Source organism: Callorhinus ursinus, unplaced genomic scaffold (assembly GCF_003265705.2).
Source record: "Callorhinus ursinus isolate GAN/ISIS: 27379988/994484 unplaced genomic scaffold, GSC_fseal_2.0 scaffold6, whole genome shotgun sequence".
NCBI classification, from domain to species: Eukaryota; Metazoa; Chordata; class Mammalia; order Carnivora; family Otariidae; genus Callorhinus; species Callorhinus ursinus.
In genome coordinates, this window is record NW_027397068.1 from 11430690 (window position 1) to 11452817 (window position 22128).

At 41.8% G+C, this 22128-nt stretch overlaps 1 protein-coding gene and 1 non-coding gene across 8 annotated transcripts in view; both read right to left on the minus strand.

Annotated features, from left to right (window-relative positions):
* Window positions 1-22128, minus strand: part of BACH2 (BTB domain and CNC homolog 2) — a 361400-nt gene that overhangs the window by 45373 nt on the left and 293899 nt on the right. The window lies entirely within an intron of this gene.
* LOC112819512 (U6 spliceosomal RNA) lies at window positions 7195-7301 on the minus strand. The gene has a single exon (XR_003206884.1). It is a non-coding gene; the product is annotated as a U6 spliceosomal RNA (small nuclear RNA).

The following is a 22128-nucleotide window of genomic DNA, read 5'->3' on the forward strand; positions in this document are numbered from 1 at the left end:
CGGCAGTGGCGAAACCGGAGCCTAGAGAGCAGGTGCTGAGGCTAGCCAGAGGAGGCTGCCCAGGCCCGCGTTCAAGGCCGCTCACTTGCCATCAGCTGGGGCGAGGAACACTCGGACATTTACTGGCTGGATTGTGTTAGCATAAAAAAAATGCAAAATAAACATAAAAGCATTAACTTAAGACTTTAAAAGGGAGGAGGGAAAGGAAAAATTGATAATGCAAAGAAAAGAGAAGTGACCAGTTCCATGTATGTTTGTACAAGTGGTGGACATAAAGAGAACCTAATACTGAAAGCGCTTTTATGAAACACACGTTGCCCCTGACTTACAAACAGCCCCCACTTTGTGAATAAGCTGTACTTAAAAGTGAGTGGCAGGCAAGTCCTCAGGAAGGCTCGCTGGAGAAACTGCCCTTTGTTCTCTAATTGTGAACACCCATGGCGGTTGGTGAAATTGGGTCCAACTGGCTCCTTAAGACCCATCTATACAGATCTCTATCCCTCCCTGGAGGAAGCCCATGCATCCTTGGGACTGGGAGAAGATGGGCCCTTTGGCTGGAACGCCAAAAATATTTTTCCCATAAAAAATATAAAATGAAAAGAAGTTAGGTGTGGCTGGAAAAAAGGACACCAGAACTAGAATCCAGAGATACCCTCTTTGCTGGCATTCAGACTCCGTTGCATTCCTCCCTCTCATTCCCATCTAAAACATGCTACGCCTTTTCCTGCCTCTAGAATTTTTCTAAAGGATGCTCTTCATTTATTTGACAAACATTAACCAAATAGCTATCATGTTGGCATTGTTCTAGATGGTCGATTTGCAGACTGAAAATATCACCGCCACCACACAGAAATCTGACACAAGGATCTTATTGTCTAGATGAGGAGACAGACAAGCAATAATTCAATTACCATACAATGCCAAAGGTGCTATGAGGGAAATATAGAGAAGGTGCTACAGGCATATAATGGGGGAGACACTAACCCCAAGATGGTCTTATCCCAACTGTACCTCCTCTCCTCCATGATGTCCTCTCTCCTTAGAATGATCTACTCTTCCCTTGTACTTTCATAACCCTTCACTCATTCCTAAAGAATTCATTTGCTTCTCTCCTTGCATAATGATAAATATCTGTTCACTGAATAAATTTTAAAAAATGAAAGGTGATACAGAAGTGAGATTTGGGAGCTGATTTAGGAAAGTAATCATGATTTATAACCTATTTCTAGAAAAAAACACTCTAAGTTCAAACAACTAATTTCTTTTTTCTTTTTTTAAAAAAGATTTTATTTACTTGTTTGAGAGAGGGGGAAAGAGAGAGAGAGAGAGAGAGCATGAACAAGCAGGGGGGAGGGAGAAGCAGATGCCCCACTGAGCAGGGAGCCCGATGAGGGGCTCAATCCCAGGACCCCCGAGATCACGACCTGAGCCAAAGGCAGACGCTTAACTGACTGAGCCACCCAGGTGCCCTCAAACAACTAATTTCTTAAACTTTTGGAATGCAGTTTATCCAGACTGCCCATCCTAGCCTTTGTCCTTAGACAATGGGCCACCAAAACTACAACCTGCATCTACACAGACCAATGCAAGAGGCAATGGAAATGTTTCAAGTAGTGCAAATGTGAAATGAAGATTCTTCTTACAGTCATGTAACTTGCACATTAAAAAAAAAATCTGAGTGTTTCAGGGGAGGACTCCCACCGCCTCCCAGCCTTGGTAAAATGAAAAGTGAAAAGCGCCCTTGGTCTTACGTATGAATGTGGGGTTGTTTGGTCGTATGCAGTACTTTATAGAAAACTGCTTCATAAGGACCCTAAATTGATGGATTATTATGATTATAATCATCAGATTAGGCTGCTGACAGTGGCAGATCTGGGAACATAGCTAGACCACAGGGGCTAACCCTTACTACCATGGTACCAAGTCTGACTGGCAACCCTCCAGAGGGAAAAGAAGGGCCAGGTATGGTTTTTCTCTGCTACTTTTCAGCCCTGAGGACACGTGCCTGCGAACCCAGATCTTGGGTAGAGTAATCACCAATAGTGCATTTGCAGAACCCTCCTGGCTTCCACTGGAAGGTGTTGAGTCTCGGGCTTGTACTGCTGCTTTTTCCTTTTTGTAAAGTCTGTATAACTTTTATTTCTTAATATAATAGGATTTTAAAATACATTGTTTTCAATGTTTATCTTCTGTATAATTTCAGCATACTTACCATTTTACCCTTTTATCAATACAATCAGTTGCCATACTATTGACTAGCCAGCAGTGAGCTAGTCTCACCCTAAGGAAGGCTTAATTTTCAGTATTTTTACCAGTGGCTGGGGTCACAGTGGCCTTATTCTTCACGTACTAGCCGTAAGGAGACGTTTGAATTAGAATGAAATTTTAAAGGTGGCAAACGGCGTACATTCTGGTTAGGCTTAATTAGATGTTAATATTTTGCAAAGAAAAAAAGCTATAACCCAAATGTAAGAGAGAAATAATTATTTAAGCTTATATATAATGAAAACCAATAGGATTTCTAGTGATTCCTGTCTTTGAATATGGTTAGAAAGAGAATGTGTTCTCAATGGGGGAGAATGTTGGGGTCTAGGATGGCAAAACCTGAAAACTGATGCTTAGGTTCCTTGAACTGATGAACAATTATTTGGATTATGCATATTTATGGCCCTTTATTTTAATAAACATATTAAATTCTGGGGAAAAAAATGACAAAAAGACCAGAGAAGTGGTCATAGTTATGAAAAAGAAATGGGATTTACATACTATGAGAAAATAATTCTAGTGGTAAGTGAATAACTATTTTCAACAGTAATCTCTTTATAAATCCTGGATCTGGGGAACAGCATGAGATCATGACATACAGGTGAAGTTTTGAAACTTTTCTGGAAGTAGTTGTTACCTACATGAAGAACCTAAGTCGGTGTGGTATTTGATAGGGTTATACAGAGCTCCGTCTGTGGATGGTCAATACATGTGGAATGATGACCAGCTCTTTGCTATAATCATTGAGAGTAAAGAAAGGGAAATGGGGGGTGAGGGAGGTAAACTGGTAGTCCTGGGGGACTCAGGTTGCTGGAGAGGTTTCATCCCTCCTTCCTTCCTTCCTTAAGATTTTATTTATTTATTTGAGAGCGAGCGAGCGAGCATGAGCGGGGCAGTGAGGGGCAGAGGGAGAGGGAGAAGCAGACTCCTCGCTGAGCAGGGAGTCCGATGCGGGACTCGATCCCAGGATCCTGAGATTATGACCTGAGCTGAAGGCAGATGCTTAACTGACTGAGCCACCCAGGCGCCCAGAGATGTTTCTTAATAGATGGCTACAGGTGCTGCAGAAGTTGTGAGTTTGAAGAAAGAGAGAAAAAGGGTCTAAATTTATTGCTAAGACAGGGGCCCGAGGCAGGTGATGGAAGCACAGAGCAGGGGAGATGAGGGAAGGGTATGAAGGCCTACAGTGGCAAGTGGGAGGTGGTTCCTGGCAAATGGGGAAGAGGACGTAGTCACTGAATCTAAAAGGGCAGAGAGATGGTGAAAGACAAAGAACTTCCTGGCAACAAGCACTACTGATCATAACAAGCTATTAGAAAGAGCTTGTGGGATCAGTTTTCCAGAATTTTTTTTTTTTTTAGTGTTAAGAGACGTCTTTTTTTGGTTTTGGTTTTGTTTTGGATGTAGGTAGCTTGAGGACTTCTCATTTTTCTGGAAGGCACATATTAGAATTATATTTTAATATAACTGTGTCTTCCAGACATATATTCAGATATAACTCCAGTCTGTGTGAATTAAAATAAACATCTGAACGGAACTTTATGGATTATGAACCACAAATTTTCCTATTACTATATCATTTCTTCCTCCCAACTGCTTGGTAAGTGAAGTGTTTATGATTCTTATTCTCATTTTCTATGAAACTGTGGTTTGGAGAGCTTAAGCAACTTGCCCAGGGCTTACGTCCTGAGCCCCTCACTCCAGATCATGTGTGGACCTCTCCGTATTTCTATAGCCATGTTAACAAAGCAGCTCTGACATATTTTCTTTTTATCATTCCTCATAAAAGATATTTTTTCATTTTGATCATTACCCTCACATATTTCAAGAAAAGACATGGGTACTGTGCATTTCTACGATAGCCAGAAACGAAAACCAAGGTGGCAGGGACCGACAGAACAGAACTTGGGCTTGGATTTTCCCACCACGTGGCTGACTTTCATCTATCCCCTTTGGCTTGATTTTGCTCCACTTGCACAAGCTGAGAGCTTTAGTTTAAAGATTTGGGAAATATTCTAAACATGTGTGGGTAATCTCCATCCTCCACCTTTAAGTGGGGGCCAAAATTCTCCATAAAGGAGTATATTGATTCGAACAGGACATACCCTTTGCCTCTGTTTTATAAGGTTTCTTTTTATTCATTCGCTTAACAAATATTTATTAAGTACCTACTATGTGCCAGGCAATGCTAGGCTCTAGGGACAGATTGGCAAACAAGTCAGGCAGGATAGCTGGCACCGTATTCTAGTCCTGCACTATGCGGGTTAGTCCAATATGATGGTCACTAGCCACGTATGACTATTTACATTACAATTAATTAAAATTAAATAAAATTTAAAAATTCAGTTTAATTAGTCACACTAGCCACATTGCAAGTGCTCAATAGCCACATGTAGCTAGTGGCTACCATATTGGACTGTGTGGGAAAACATTTTTATCATTATAGAAAATGTTATTGAATAGCACTGATCTAGAAGAGATAGCTAATGAACAATTCCGTCAATGATGTCTGTCTGAAAGTCATGATCCAATTTTAGGACTTTTCTGTTATTCTTTGGTCTTTAAAAGGCATCTATATCTTTCTTTTGCAACAAACATGCCTTCCTTCATGGCCTTCTTACTTTTTGCTTATGTAACAACCTGGCCATTGTCTCTTTCTCCCTGAATGCTTCCTTTGTACTGTTGCCTGATTAATCATCCCAAAGACAATCACTTTATTTCCCTGCTTCCTGCAGAATAAAACCCAAGCCCCTCTCAAATGGCCTTCAAGGCTCTTTAGAATTGGGCTCAACTGACTTATCCTGATTCATCTCATGCCATATGTCCCCTCTTTCTCCTACAACTTTAGCAACAGAAGATCTGGTTATTGTTATCAAACACATTGCCCTCCATATCCATTCTTTGGAAGAACATCTAAACTATAAGGATACCCACAATAGCCAAACAAAGAGGTCTTCTTTAGAACTTCACTGAGCTGAAACATGAGAAGGAAAAGTGGGGGGCAGAGGTATGTGGTCACAGAGAACTGATATAGAGGTGCAAATCATCTTAGCTAGTCCTGAAGAAATTCTGCAACACGAAACAGTAGTCAGGTAGAATCTTATCCTCTATCCTCACCATAAGGAAGGCTACAGACAGGTCGGCGGGGGGGCGGTGTATAGATGCTGAGGGACCCAAGGGAAGAGTTAGGGTATTTTGGAGGCAATACACAAATCAGATAACCAAGAATCGTTGATGGAAAGAAACACACACAAGAAGTGTTTTCATCTAAATGTACTTAATGCAAAAAGCCTGTTCCTGTATTTCATACAAAACTTATGAAAATAGGCGTGACCCTGGGTTCCCAATAAGATGCCATTGTGGCTTTCTTTGGGTAGATATTGTACAAGACAGACAGGGCTTGTGGACAGAAAAGGCTGAATTATGAAGTGTTTCCTAAACTACAGAGACTTGGGATCCACTGTCACAATCTTTAGTATTCTCTCTAATGCAACTCACTTTCTTCCTTAAATAAATTTAGCTCAGAAAGAAACCTGTCCTAAGCAGGACTGTCTGTGAAATCTCAGGTTATGCTTTTTCTAATACATATTAAAATAAACACCATGATTTCGAAAAAAGTTCTTCATATGCCACTTGAGATCACCTCACTTCCATGTTGTGCTACACATATTCGTATTTTGAGAAACACTGGGATTAGGAGACTGAACAATTATTCTGGCTAAATGCTGACATAGACCTTTGGACAAGGCCTCTCATATTTTCCAGTCTGAAACACGGGGAAAGGACTGTGTGTTACTCCCTGGTGGTGGTAGGGGATGTGCGAGGAAGTAGCCAAAGGTGGTAAAGTGTTGGTAGACATGAAGGGTTAATTCTTGATCAGCAACAACATCGTTATCTTTCCTGGGGCTAGTGAGAATCAATGGATTAACATTTACAGGGAGCACAGAACTTTCCAAATGTCTACTACACTTATCAGTCCTTTGTAGAGAAGTAAACAACGGAAGAGGTGACCACCCGGGGCAGCCTTATTGGCATCAACGGGCTCCTGGAAGAGGCTGATGGGGTACAGGTTTGTGGGTGTCTGCAGGGGGCATCTTCTAGCCTCTTTGCCGACAGGCTACCCCTTCTGTGTCTAGTCCAGAATTCCAGATGATGCAGTGAGGTGGCAGCAGCTCAGCGAGGGTGGGAATGCGAAACTGCTCACATCAACGATGCACAGACATCGGAATTCCTTGATTGTGTTCCTACTAATGGCACGGGCTGCCTCTAGGGCCGCTACATGAGATCATCTGAATTGGACTCTACAGGGACTCAGCTGGGCGGCGCCTCTACAGCTTTTGTCAGAGGCTTATTTTTCTTGCAAAAAAAAAAAAAAGGCGGCGGCGGGGGAGAAAAACCTGACTCCCTAAATGAAGGGGGCTTTCTGTAACCTCTTCTGCCATTTTTCTCTCACCTCTATGGCGTAGCTGAGCTCTTAGAAAACCGGTGTTAAAACACTTCAGCAAGAAGCCAGGCAATTGAAAGCCCCTTCTAACAGCTGTTAATGGCTGTCGATGAGCAGGCAGACACAGGGCTGGAAGGAAGGAGCCAAAAATAACGCCACAGCAGTATTTTCCAGGATTCCATCATTCCTGGTGCTGGACAGAGGGAGCCTGAGGAACTGAAGTAGAGTGTTATGAAAACAGTGACGAGGCTGGAGGGATGGAGGCCATGGGCTGTTGCCTGGAGAACCCAGTCCTTGTGTAGCAGGACTTGTAAGGGCTTTCTCAGGACCTTGGCATCTGAGAAAGACTAAAACAGGGAAATGGAAAGACAAGGTAAGGAGGACTGATGTTGGAAGTAAACTGAACTCAGCCCCTATCATTTTAACTCCTGGGCCATGCACTGGGGAAGCTTTATGAGGCCAGCTCTTCTTGGGGTATGTGTGTGTTTTATATGGTATACTTCATGAATTTATGTGTCATCCTTGTGCTGGGGCCATGCCAATCTTCTCTGTATCATTCCAATTGTAGTGTATGTGCTGTCAAAATGAGCACTTCTTGGTGTGTGTTTTTAATCTGCGTTTCATTCTGTGGGATTTACAAACCCACCCCGTGATCAAGGAACCATTTTAGATATATTTCTCCTTAGAAACCCTGCCCTCGACTCCTAGCCTGGATGGGGTTGCGTCCCTACTACCTTCCCACTCAACATGCTCTCTCTTTCATAGAGATTTGGGGCACTGTGGGCTTCAGGAACTTAAAGTTTTTGTTTTTCTAACCTCCTGCCTCCTTTTCTGTTTTTACATCATATCTCAATCTTATCAGCCATCTTCCCAAGAACGGTAGTCACATTATTATTATTTTTTGTTTTCTTTTTCTTTTTTTTCTGAAGATTTTATTTTTAAAATAATCTCTACACCCAACATGGGGCTCAAACTCACAACTCCGAGATCAAGAGTTGCATGCTCCACTGACTGAGCCAGCCAGGTGCTCCATGGTTTTCTTTTCATTTTTATGATATATACACATATTGGAGGAGTCTTTTCCCTCACATTTTCACTGTCACTCAATTCAGATGTGCATGTGGCACTTTTAAATTGTTCCACCTGCTCTCTGAAAGTTTGATACTCTTTGTGAGTAAAACTAAGTCTCCGAAGAGCACTTCCATTTGAACTGTATACTTGATCTTTCTGGGCCTGGCAAACCGTCACCCACTCAGAACCTAGATAGGAAAGTGGCAGATGATTCAAGCTTCATTAGGAACAAGTCATGCCAAAATAACTTCACTTCTGGTTTTGATAGGATTACTGCTCAGAGAATGCAGTAGAAATAGCATCTCAGGATTTCAGCAAGGCAGCTGATATCTCTTAGGTCACTCTGAATAATATGAAAAAATGGGGTCTGGAAGGTAGTAAAATTAAGTGACCAGTAGCTGGATGATGGATTAATGTCAACCTCAACCTGAAGGAAAGTGTTTGGTGATGTGAGCCAGGCTTCTACTGTCTGCTCTGTTCTGGTTAAGTTCTATATCTGACTAGGAAACTATGTGGGTGCAAGCTGGTCAGATACTTTAGGAGAGAGAATCAAGATCCCAAATGACAACCACAGACTATTATGGGGTAAAATGTAAAGATCCACTTGAACAAAAATGGACATCAATTCTGTACAGGGATTAAAAAAAGTCAACTCTGTTAGGACAAGAAGGAAAAGTGCTGGCTTAACAAGGTGAGTAGGACAGTGACACAGATGCCAGGAAACTTGGCACAATCCTGGGCTACCGCAAGAGATGTATAACGTGTAACGTAAAATGTGTAATGTGTAATGTGTAATGCCGGGACAGGGCTGTACCTTTACTCGATTCTTTGCTCTTCAGATCACATCAAGACTCTAGTATTTAGTGCTCTATGTTGAGAGCAGGCCCGACCAACGAGGATCATGATGAGCACTGAATCCATGTGATACACGGAACCAAGCTGTTAAATCCTGAGAAAGGAAGATTTACAGGGCCCACAAAAGAGCTGTCTGTAGAGAGTTAATGGGCTATTATTAGAAGAAGAGATGAAATTTGTTCTCTTTCATTCCAGAGGGCATAAATAAGATCACAAATAAAAATGTAAAGGATGCAGATATCTGCTACAAATGTGGAAGAATTTTCTAGTAATCGCAGATGACAAAATGGAAGTCGCTCTTGAGTGGTGGTGAGCTCTCCATTGCTGGAAGTGTTCTAACAGAGGCTGGAGAGATACCTATGTCATTATAATAAAAGGATTCCAAACTGGGTGGGAGATTGGACTAGATGACTTCTAACATGCCTTATATTCTAACCTGTAATCCTTGACACTCTTCACTGTTTCCCCACAATAATTAAGAGGAGTTATGGTTCTTAGTATTCCTTAAACACTGCATACAAAAATCGACAAGAAAAAAAGACAAGGTTGATAGTATTTTCATTTACTCTGGATACCACTGGCAAAATATATGGACTTGTGAGTTGGCAAAACAAACAAAGCTTTCTTGAACTTCCCCAAGTCTCCTGTGAGTCTATGAATGACAGATCCATCAAGCTACTTTAGTTTGGAATGCTGGCCTCGTCCAACCAGTCTGCTGAGATCATGAACATTTACAGAGAACACAAGGAGTTTTCATAGAATGTAATGGAAGGCGATATTAAAAAAAAAAAAGTCAGTGATCTCCTAAGTATGTACGTTTTCAAAGGCCATGAGACCTCTTCAACAAAAATTCAATTGTATAGTTGCAGAACCTTGAAATTAAACAAATGCATACTGAGCAGACTGAGTTTCAAGACATTTATATAGGCATTATTTCCAGGCATGATCTTCCCATGCTGAACAAGTAAGCTCGTTCTATTTAGACCTGTCAGAGGGGCAAGTGTAGTCAGTCACGTGGACCTACAGTTTTGTTTGAATGGATAGCAGCATGCCTCATCTTGTATTTTTCTGGGCTTGACATAACAGCCACTTAATAGTATCATAAAAGTTGTACACACCCTGCCATTCTATACACCTTGAAAATGGCAGGAGAAAATAGCCCGGAGCTTTTCCTCCTTAATAATCTCTTGGACAGGTTTTAGTACTGAACCAGGCAATCCTGAAATCTTGGCTAATGAGAGGAAAAGAAACCAGAAGACCTGACCACAAGTAGAAGAGATGGAGGACACAAGACAATGAAAGAAGTGAGAGGAGGTACAGGATATGCTCTAAAACATGGCAGTAAGTACTGTGATTTACTCATGGTTGATACTCATGGTCGATAGCTCTAATTTATCAAGAATGGTCAGAACTTAGGAGAGAACACAGCTCTGTACTAGCAACCTGAGGGACCAAGGCAAAAGAGATGCTCATGCAATGATGGGGCCAACCAGGTTCCTGGAGATCACCCATTCTAGCTCTCATATAGCCATCGTTAGTCTTAGGACTCAAATCTGGGTTGGAATTTTTTGGGTAGTTTTCCCAGGTCTGTGACCTTGCTATCTCATTAATGATTCTAACTCAAACTCTAGACACAAAGTTGAGATGAACAATTGAACTAGGGCTTCCTGTCGTGGAGCTAGCAGTGGAGGGACCTTCTCTTGACACTGGCCTTTGATCATAGATGGCCATGCTGGTACAAAGGCTGCCCCTCTAAGTTCTATTAAGACAGAGCAGGAAGAAAGCGTTGGATGCTAAGATGACCATGCTCTTTCAGAAATCTTTAACTCAAAGCAAGTTACAATTTCAAATAATATCATACATTTTTTTCCCAAAAAGGACTGAAGTAAATCCTAAGATCCAAAAATAACCTTCTAATACAGACTGAGGAACCCATGGGGGCCAGACTCTACAGGACCCAGGGAATTGTACAATTCAATAACTGGTTAGAAAAGGGGCCCAAGTGTGTATGAAGCATAAAAGAGGCTGCATTTCAGCAAGTTCTGGACCAAGAGACAATTGTATTTGAAGTAAGTAACAGTAGGAGCTGAAATAGGAATTTGTGCCAAGTAGAACCAACCTAGACCTGCTTGACATTACGCCTAGCAGAGGACTACCTAGAGGGCATGCTGGGTATCTCAAGGGGGATTCTGAAGCCTTTTTCCTACCATGAATGGTGATGATGACCATGAACAGAAGACCCATGTCCCAAGTACCAGGTACTGATTGCCATCCTTCAGAGTAGTCCTATTATCCCCAGGAGCTAGGCTCAGGGGTTTAGAGACTTGCCCAGGGCTAAACTGGTTGGTGTGGCAGCTATTGCTTTCAAGAGGCTACTCTCTCTACTCCTCCTGCTACCTCTTGCTTCATGAAATCCATGATCTTTGATAAGAACTACTCCTGGCCAGGGAGCAGGGGTTGCCTGAGATAAAGAGAAAGAGTGATTCTGGGACCAGGCTTGAGGTAGACGCAGGCGTCCTGGATTTTCCAGGAATCTGTTATGTGAGCCTGAATATTTCATATTGCTCCTTGGTCTTTCTTTAAAAGACAAAATTGTATCAGGGCCCTTGTGTAGATGAGCCCCTCAAAGGAACTAATGTCTACAAAATGCTGGAGTGCTTACACATAGACACAGAGACACACACACCATAGGTATGTGCATCCTGCAGAATCGTGGGGAGGCGGATAATAGAAACATCTATGGTTAGAAGATAAAAACCTTTCCCCATGGACTCTGCCTGTTTGCTCTCTCCTAAGGCATTCAAGTTTTAGGACTTGTGTGTTTTTCCTTCCATGAAAGTAATGCTGTTAATGTAGCTTTAAAAAATTGTGGTAAAAAACATATACCATAAAATTTACCATCGGGATCATTTTTAAGTATACAGTTTGGTAGCGTTAAGTATACTCACATTATTGTGAGACAGACCTCCGGGAGTTTTTTATCTTGAAAATCTGAAACTCTATAACCATTAAGCAACCCCGCATCCCCCCGCCCCCAACCTCCAGGCCCTGGTAACCACCATATTCTATTTCTGTCTCTGTGAACTTGACTACTTTAGGTGTGTCCTATACATGGACTCATACAGTATTTATTTTTTTGTGACTGGTTTCTTTCACTAACATGGCTTTTGAAATAAACCCAGGGAGATGGGAAGAGAAGGTATAAAGAATGAGAGGGAGGGGGCGCCTGGGTGGCTCAGTCGGTTAAGCAGCTGCCTTTGGCTCGGGTCATGATCCCGGGGTCCTGGGATCGAGCCCTGCATCGGGCTCCCTGCTCGGCAGGAAGTCTGCTTCTCCCTCTCCCTCTGCCTGCAGCTCTGCCTGCTTGTGCTCCCTATCTCTCTGTCAAATAAATGAATAAAGTCTTTAAAAAAAAAAAAAAGAATGAGAGGGAGATGGCAAATCAACCTCCCCTCTGTTGCTGGTGTTGGCCAGAAAGGATGGTCTCCTGGAGTGTTCTCTTGGGCTGGGCCACAGTGGGCAGAACGTACTATAGCTGCAGAGGGGTCCTCCAGGCAGAGTGGGCTCAAGGCCCACCACCTCCTCCAACGAGCATCTACCGAGGGCCCTAGTTACCAGAGTCCCCATTTTAAGTACACTTTCTGAAGCCCACAGAACCTCACCAATTTTTGAAGAATTCTCATGAAAAGCTCTCAGCATCTTCCTGGGGGAGGAAGAATCTGAATAAATAAGGCCTCCTTATTTTAAGAGCAGCCTCTGTCGGAATCTTGGCGGGAGAGAAGCAGCAGCAATGGAATGCGAATGAATAGTTTCAAAGCTGCCAGAGCCCGCTCTTGAGGAACGAAATATGCTCAGAATGTGTGTCCCTCCCGGACACAGGCGTGGGGCATGGAAGGAAGGGAAATTTGGGTTCAAGCTGAAAAACAGCCTGTGGAATCTGGTCACATGTCAGAGGGGTCATTGGCAAAAAATGTCTGGGAACCACTGCTACGCCCTGGCTGAACCTTGCAGGCCTGCCCCCACCAACGCTGCCTCATACATCACTGTGAAGAGGATCAGCATCTTCAGCACGAATTCCTCCTTTCCCGCCGAAACTCCCATCCAGCACCCAGGACTAGGGAGGCCTTCTACAGCAGCTCCACGTGGGAGCTAGACTCTGAGAGTCAGAAGACAGTGTGCTCTCAGAGGTAACCTTCTCATCTGAGCTCACGGAGCTCCACTTGCCAGTAGGTTATTTGTAAATAAAAAAAAAATTCTACGGAAAGACTTAGACAAGGTGATCCCAATTATCCTTGCACAAGGCTGCTGTGAAATTCTCAGTAGATCTTTATGTTTTTGCCTTTTCCCTCCGCCTGACTGCTGATCATCCCCTGATCTTGCCATCCATCCAGGCAAACCCGTGTTTCCTCTCTTAAACCTGCTCCTCAGGCAGACTTTCCTTCCCACCCTCAGTTCAAGGCAACGCCTATCCTTCTGGTTTTGTGGCCAAAAACCTCAGTCATCTTGGATCCTTTTCCTTCTCTCGTATCCCACTTGCAATCAGTTAGTGAGAAATTCTGGCCGCTTTGCCTTCAAAACAGAGTCAGAATCCAAGTCTTGGCCTTCCCTCCCTGCTACATTCTTGTCTAAACCACCTCTTGCTTGGGTTATTGCAGAAGACGCTTCACTAGTAGCCCTGCTTCTGCCCTGGCCCCTTTGCAGCCTATTCTCAAACCCAGCATCCAGGGCCATCCTTTGGAAAGATCAGCTGGATCACATCACTGTTCTAGCCAGAATCCCCCAAAAGATTCCTATTTCTCTGAGTCGAAGCCAGTCACTAAGTGGCCCAGCAGGTGCCCCATGATCTGTCTCCTCCCAACCCTAGCTCTCGCCCTGGTCTCTGTGTGTTGCCTGCTTGGCGAGACCTTTCTGAACTATTATATCTAAAATTTCAACTCCTGTCCTCTATTAACTATTCCCCTCCCTGCTTTATTTTCCCCTGTAACACTGATCACCAACTTACTCTTCCTGTTTACCGTATGGTAAACCCTACAGGGAAGATTAACTTGGTGCAGGTATTGGGCTCATCTGTACACTGTCAGTGCTCCATGCACATCTGTTGAACAGATGAATGGCTCCTTCTGGCCATTCAGGTCTCAGATCAAAGGCTGCCTTCTTGGGCAAGCCTTCCCCCGCCACCCTATCTAATCCTGCCTCTCCCTTGATGGCTGTTTATCGTATCGCCTGTTTATTTCGTTTTTAGCACTTACCACAATCTAAAGTTGTCTTGTTTTCTTTTTTGTCTTCCCCACCAAAACGTAGGCCCAGGAGAACTCCATTGACTCTGTCCTATCCTGTGCTAAATCCCCAACACTTAGAACAGGGCTTGGCACAGAGTAGGTGCTCTGTGAACGCTTCCTGATGAATGGAGCCCTTTCATGACAAAATCAATCCACATCGATTATTTGTTTGCCCTGAATTTTTTAACTTGAAAATTTCAATCTATAGAAAAATAATGAAAGAAATGTACATTCATATGCCATTAATCTGGATCCACCAACTGTTCAATTTTGCTAAATTTATGCACTCTCTTTACGATCAACATGTACACACACACACACATACACACACGTATACATTTCTTTCCAGAACCATTTGAAAATAAATCATGACATTTCACCTCTAAATACTTCAGCATATATATCTTGAGAATAAGAACATTCTATACAACAAAAATACCATTTCCCTACCCAAGAAAAGTAACGTTGATATAACATTATAAACTAATATACAGTCTATATTCAGGGTCTCTAAATTGCTCCAAGGATGTCTTTCACAGATTTTTTTTCTTCAATCTGGGAGCCAATCAAAGGTCACTTATTGCATTTACCTAGGATAGTCCCTCGTCATTCTGCCTTTCATGACAGTGATGTTTAAAAGTTCAGGCTAGCTGTCTTGAAGAATGTCCCACAGAGGATGTCTAGTCATAGCACCAGATGCAAAACTTAATCTAACTTATTCTTATCTGTGTGGTTTACTAACCAATTTAACATACAGTGAATTCATTTTTTTCTGTTTGTTTATAATTTTTAGGTTTGCCGCTTTTTGTCTTTTTTGCCTAAATTTTAATTTTTTGGCTATGTAAAACGTTCAAATGGTTCAAAAGTCAACATGAAATAAAAAGACACAGAGAGTCACTCTCATCACAAACCTTTCATTCTCTTTTCATCCCCTTTCTATGGGTCACTTTTTTCACAATTCTTTATCTTTTCTGTTTTTTGTAAAATCAGCAAATGTGTGTATGCACGTACATGCTTATAAGTTATACATATACTTTTATACATTATAAATATATATTCTTATTTTCCCCTTTTCCTTGCACAAAAGGGAGCTTACGATACACAGTGTATGTGCTCTTCTGCATCTTATTTTTGCCTTCTAAAATATATCCTGGAAATTACTCCTCATCAGTTCATGGAGCTCTTCTTTTTTTCTTTCTTATGACTGCTTAGTACATGGTTATATGGTTGTACATATGAGGATAACCTTGCACATGTGTTGTTTTGTATTTGTATAAATCCATCCTTTTTTAGTGGATTGTTATGGACTGAATTACATTTCCCACCAAAACCCACAGTTTGAAGCCCTAATCCCTAATGCAACTGTATTTGGAGATGGGGTCTTTAAGGAGGTAATTAAGGTTAAATGATGGTGTCCTTATAAGAAGAGAAGAGACACCAGGGCTCTCTCTCTGTGCACTGAGGAAAGGCCATGTGAGGACACGGTGAGAAGGTGGCCGCCTTCAAGCCTCTAGCCTCCAGAGCTGTGAGAAAATACATTTTTGTCTAAGCCACCCAATCTGTGGTATTTTGTGATGGCAGCCAGAGCTGACCAACACATGGGTATTAGAAGAATTAAGTACTGCAGACCTCCCATGTAAACAAACTAGAGTTGATTTAAGAAAAAAATCGCTTTAAAAATAAACAACTTAAAAGAAGAGACATTTCTGGAGGTCCCCAAGGAGGAGGAAGTAAGGAAGCAGCAACATTCTGTTGGCCACAGAGGAGGTATTATTTTGCTTATGAGGTAAAAGTTGTTTTAAACACCGGCATGAGACTTACAGGTGCAAATCCATTAGAGCATCACTTTTATTCTGACTCACGCTTCTGAAATTTCAATCATACACGTGTCAGTTGTCTTCTTCCAGATTTTGGGCACGATGGAGGGGAACCACCTTATCACTGCAGGGCCCCTGTGGTCAGCCCCTCTGACACGGGAAATGTGGAGAGGAATGAAAGCCGTGTAAGTTCCAGGGGCACCCAGGAATCTAGGCTTCAGGATTGGGGGTGACTTCGTGGAGTCTTTTTTTCGTGGAGTTAAAGATGAAAGAAGCCTTTTACCGTTAGTTTTGTAAAATGTCATCATCCCTTTGTTTCCTTTGATTCATATGAAAACATGTCCTTATTACTGAACATTCTGACACATCTCTGGACATAATCTGTATACAACCAGAGCCTGATATAAATACTAAAAGTTATTGAGTAACTTCCCAAAGCGGACCTGTAGAGATATTTATATATGTTGGAAAATACCTATGAAAGGACCCTCCTTTTCTTCAGTTTCAGTACTTGTACACCAGGCTGACAGGAAAGCTCTTCACATCCTCTCCTTCCTTCAGAGCTGCAGAAGGTTTGATGGAAGGGTGAGACTTTCCTTCTCTATCTGGGGATGCACAGGGTCAGAGACTTGGAAAACATCTGAGCTATTTCCCTTTAAAATAACACTAGTGATTTCCAGAAGTGTCACTCTAGAAAACACGCAGGAAGGCAAGGGCATCTGTAAGTTTCAATGACCAAGGTAAACTTAAATATGAAAAAAGGTCTTAAACTTTTAATAAGAAGGAACTCGAAGAAATCTATTCCCTCTATTGCTTTTTGGTTGATTTTCATTTAACCATTGAGACTGTGAGTACAAGTCTGTTCAGTCCAAGTGAAGGACTTGAGCTTCTTAGGAGAATGCAGATCCCTGTACTGGACAGAAGGGACCAGAAAGCAAGGGGGCGGGGGAAGCACTGGCTCTTTTAGAGAAAAAAAAACAATGAAGCCCACAGCACCTCTGAAATCATATATAAAGTCTTATTGGAAGTTTTATTCTTCCAATATTATGCTCCATACTTCACTTGGTCTTCCTTCTTTCCTTCCCTTCTATCCACTGAACTGTTCAAATAACCATTTTATTATTACAGAAATGTAATACACATTGTAGGAAGTGGAAAATGCAGGCAAGCCAAACAAAATCCATCACATTCTACCATTCACAGGTCACTACTGTTAACATTTTAGCACCTGTCCCTATGGCTCTTTCTTTACACACACACACACACACACACACACACACACACACACACACACACGTATTGGTTTTAACCAAACCAAGATCATACTGGGAGTATCATTCCCCAGTCTACCTTTTCCAAGTATCACCATCTTTCCGTTTCAAGAAAATTTCATCTAATTACCTAGACCACATTTGAATTTCTCCAATTTCCTCCCAAAATTTATACAACTGGTTGTCCAAACCAGTAACCACTCCAGGACCATATACTGCATCTGGTTTTTAAATCCCTTAAATCTTGTTTAATTTAGCATTGTCCCATTTTTATGACACTAACTTACTGAAGAAAGCAGGCTATTTGTCCTGTAAAAAGTCCCACCCCCTGGATTTGACCTGTTGCTTCTTCCTTCCTGGTGTTGTTAAGCTCATTTATCTAATCCTTGATTTTCCTCTAACTGGAAGCTAGATAAAAGGCTTTATGAGGTCAAGCTATACATCACTGGATATATACATCAATGTATACTTTAGGGAGGATGTATATTTCATGAGTATTTGCATCAGAAAACATCTAATACCTGGTTGGCCCACCAGGAGTGATGCTCAGATTGATCCCTGCCTGTGGAGGTGTGAAGGCAGTGTGTGTGTGGTGTTACTTGGTGTCTCTGTGTGTTACTTTGTACTACAGTAATGTCCGTCAAACATTCATCATCATGTTTTTAAATCCTAAGTGATCACCTTTGCCTGAATCTGTTCCTGGCATTTAAAAACACATGATACCAGATTACAAATAACCCTGAGGCAAGGGCTTTGTGCTCTAGAAATTTGGCATCTCCCTGTGGGTCCTTGTATGCAGGTCTAAGTAAGACCTGATGCTCAGGAGGCATACTCCCTAACAGGTGATTTAGGAAGCATCTCTGTACATAGCCTCAGTGAGATAAACTGTTGGAGATGAAATATTTCCCATATTACTGAAGGTAAAGTGAAAGCCAGCAATCCTGAGTAAACCTCATTTTTAGTAGAGAAATCAGCAATGGGGATCTAAGTGTTGAAGTCAACCTCAGTCCCTGCCTGCCCCTTTTTCTCTTCTCTTTTCTGAGGATCATTGCTTCTTGGTGATTTCGGCCATCACCCGCACACCAGGGTTCCTCAGATCTGTCTCTTCAGTTCTGTACTCTCAGTGCCTTGGGTAGATGTAAAGCACCATTGATACATATCAATGTTCCATGGCCTTTTTCTCTACCTGTGTGTTCCCCACATCCAATTTTCTGGGATCTGGGGAAGGTGCTATCATTCTCCCTGTCTTTTCCCCACGGCACAGACCTTTTTCAGCTCATGCTAGGATCAGGGTGGATCTCCTGGCTGTGCCCTCTACTGGAGTAGTTTGTTCTTCTATCCATTAACCATTCCATTGCTAAACAGATATTCCTTAAACAATTTTTCATTACGTTACTTCTTGGCTCACATTTCAGTGAATTTCTATTGCTTATCTGGTCAAGATTAAATTCTTTTGTCTAAATTTTATTCTTTCATGCTAAGGCCCCATGGAATCTGACCATATTTTGAATTATTTCCCTAAACCTGCCATTTGCGCTGATCAAAGCTGGCTCCTCAGTGCCCTGTGAATGCTTCCTTTTAGGCCTTGGCCATGCCAGTGACCTCTCCTGGAGGGTCTCTCTCCATGCGCTCCCCAAGAAAGTCCTATCGGTCCTGTGAGTGTTCGTTTTAGGTGGTCTAAACTTCACAGAGGAGATGAAAGGAAAATCCTGTCCTTTCCCACGTGGCAAACAATGGCCAGCACAACTTGGCAGCTACAACGAATGCTCTTGAATTGTTCAGCTTTGATTTCATTGGTTTTATCTTGCTTCTTCAACAATATTGCAAGCTGTTTGAAGGAAATGATCTTGCCTTATATTTTTAAGGTAATCCCCCAAAGAAGTGACCTATGAAAAGGTCATGTGTTCCATTCCTCTGCATCTATGAGCTGCTTTACTTAAGCCACCTTGTCTTTTTGAATATCTACTTTAAACATACCACACATCCACACCCCAATTCCTCTGAAGGTAATTCTGTATTTTTTTGTACCTTATTTCAGTGTCTAGCATCTTACACTGCTATAAAATTCTCCTTTAACACAGCCGAAATCCCTCAGATGTAGCAAGGATACTATTTCTTCTGTTCTGTGAGTGAGAACATCTGGTCAACATTTACTGTAACCGCCTGAAATAGGAGGCATGCAGATACTTTGTTAAAGAGAACTTCGAAAGGTCATCGCATTTCTCTCTATGAACATCTTGTAAATCGGATGGATTTAAGTCACCCCCAGAATCTCCAGAGTTACAAAAGGTGTGCTTCGAATATTTTTAGGATCCCACTAATTTCCCCACACTACGAAGTTCTTACCCTAAACTCCTGATGGTCCACAGTCCTAGTCTTCCCATCTTCCTGTGACAGGGCACACAGTTCAACTCCTGGGTGACTGCAGCTTCTCTAGGGAGACAGAAGATTCCCACGGCCTAAGGTGTCTCCTTGGAAGGAAGAAGCACTCTGCTACTAGAGTGCTCATCTTTACATGGCAAGACCCTTGAGAAGTCCTATCTTTTAGCAGACATTTTCCTGGTCCTTTAGTAACTGTTCTGTTTCCCCCACCCATCTCTTTTTGTAACTAATGAAACAAGAATGATAGGTCAGTTGTGAGGCGTCAGAAGGCCTCTGCGGACAGATCGCTGAAGTGACTTGCACACATAATTCCATTCCAACCCACGTCACTCAACACGGCTCAGCCTACACGTGTGTGGCCACTGCCCTCACAGACCTGCCCCGCCCTACTCTGTTCTGCGTGCTGGTGCCGCCTCCCCAAAGGGTATCACTCTATATTGTCTTTAGGAAGAATAATCTGTCAGCAGCCTTTGCAAATAAAGAATTAAAAATGAGGGATGCCTGGGTGGCTCAGTTGGTTATGCACCCGCCATTGGCTCAGGTCATGATCCCAGGGTCCCGGGATCGAGCCCCACATCGGGCTCCTTGCTCAGCGGGGAGCCTGCTTCTCCCTCTGCTTGTGCTCGCTCTCTTTCTCTGACAAATAAATAAATAAATAAAATCTTACAAAAAAGAAAAAAGCAACGGAGCAAAAATGAAGACTCAGAAAGAATCAGAAAAAATGAGTCGCAATGATATTTAATACCATACTTTATAAAGCAGAAGACAAAATGAGATAGTTGAGACTTCAGCTGTAATTGTGACCTTCTGTATCCTTCCTCTGATTTTCTTCTAAACACGGGAATCTTTAGTTGGCTAAATCTCAGCTTTTTTTTTTTTTTTTTTTTTTAAAACTCCTGGGCCAACTCTTTGGCTTGCTTGGGAACAGCTGCCGGTATTTCTTTTTGCTGCCAGTCAGTCAAAAACTGTGCTCACGTTGGAGGCCTGGCTCCATCCCACCCAGGGTGCTGAATGCATTAGCTTTTTCACACACAGTCTTTGCCAGGCTGCATGCAGAAGTCCATCTCAGACAGTAAAGCTCACTGAATCATCAGCTAGCTTGGAGCCGGTGCCAATGTCGGGTAGAGAGACTGTCAACATATTTTAAAAGTCTATGGCAAAGTGATAAATTTTACTACATGCACCGAGTTAATAGGAAAAAGAACACTTCTGAGATAGCAGAAAACCCAAAGTGCCATTATTTAATTGCTCCACTCTTGAAAGCAAAAACAACGCACCCTTTGATTTAGCCTGGGATTTGGTTAAAAACCAAAACAAACAAGAATAGAAACGTAAGGTATTAACTGATTACTGCCAACAATTTTATTTTACTTTCTTTGTGCTTCTAAGAGCAGCCTTTTCTACTGACAACCACACATCACTCCAATGTCTGGATATGATCCATTTTATTAAGAAATTCCTGAATCAATTTCCTGGTTTACAGCTTGTCCTACCAAGAATCCAGGTGTTCTCACCATAAAAAGGGTCTTTTTGAAAAGCTTCTGCTTGTACAACTGTACACCCAACAGAAATGTCATGGACACCCCAACAATAGAACTGAAACCTGAAGCAGTTTGGTGACATTCCAATTTTTTGAATGGAATGTGAATCCATTAAGATTATTAGGTAACTTTACTGATATCCTCAAATTTGTGCCAAGTGTTAAAGCTGCCAAAGAAAAGAGAGAATAAAAACTGACTCTTGGATTCCAACTCTGAGTATTTTGGTGTGGAAACTGTATTTTCTTGTAACTCATTTAAAAAACACACCATGATTTCACTGTTTAATTGCAATCTCAGTTTTCAGGAAGCAAAGAGAAACAAGATACATAATCGATGTTTCTCTTCCGTTCGGCTTTCAGCCTAAATGGTCCTGTGCTTTTATTGGCAAAGTAGGGCAGGTAATAACAGTGAACAAGAAACCTATTCTAAGAACTGGCTCAAGTGAAGTACCACTACATCATGAGTGACTCAACCATCTACTCGAGAGTGATTACTCTGCAACGATGAAGCCATGCTAATTGGACAATGGCTTGCTGCCAGTTCATGTTGGCATGACCTACAATACCCTTGGCTGACGGCCATGATGTTTCTCTAGCACACTTTTTTTTTTTTTTTTTGGTAATCTGGATGGGAAGTGGAAATAATTTTTAAAAACTCTCCCCAGTGCTATTTAAGTTCTTATCATGAATTAAAAGTTTAATTAAGTACCCTGTTAAAGGCCCAGGTTCTATGATTAAATATGACAAAATAATAGTTATGATTACTGATCAAGTGACGAACTTTACAGCTCTGAACTTTGTCTTTAAAGCTATTATTAATCTTAATTGAAATAGCTAAGAGACTCCATAATAGGGAAAAGAAAGAAACGTAAGGGACATTTAATACATATATACGGAAGAGGTTTAAAATGAATAGACGTGCCGGTAACTAATTTTATAAAATGTAAGGCAAATGCCTTTACTGTCAAAGGCTTTGTTTAAATCCATTTAGAAATGTTGACTACTGAGGTCATCTCCTACAATCTAGGAATAAATAGGTATAGTGAAAAGAACCCTTAAACTGGCTTTAAATCAGGTCACTTAAAAATAATTTTTAGATATGTCTTAGTTTTTGTCAACTCAACTCCTTCTACTATGCCAAAATAGGAGCGCATTTCTGCTAAGTTTCTTTAAATAGGACTTACTGGCCTCAGGATTTAAAAAA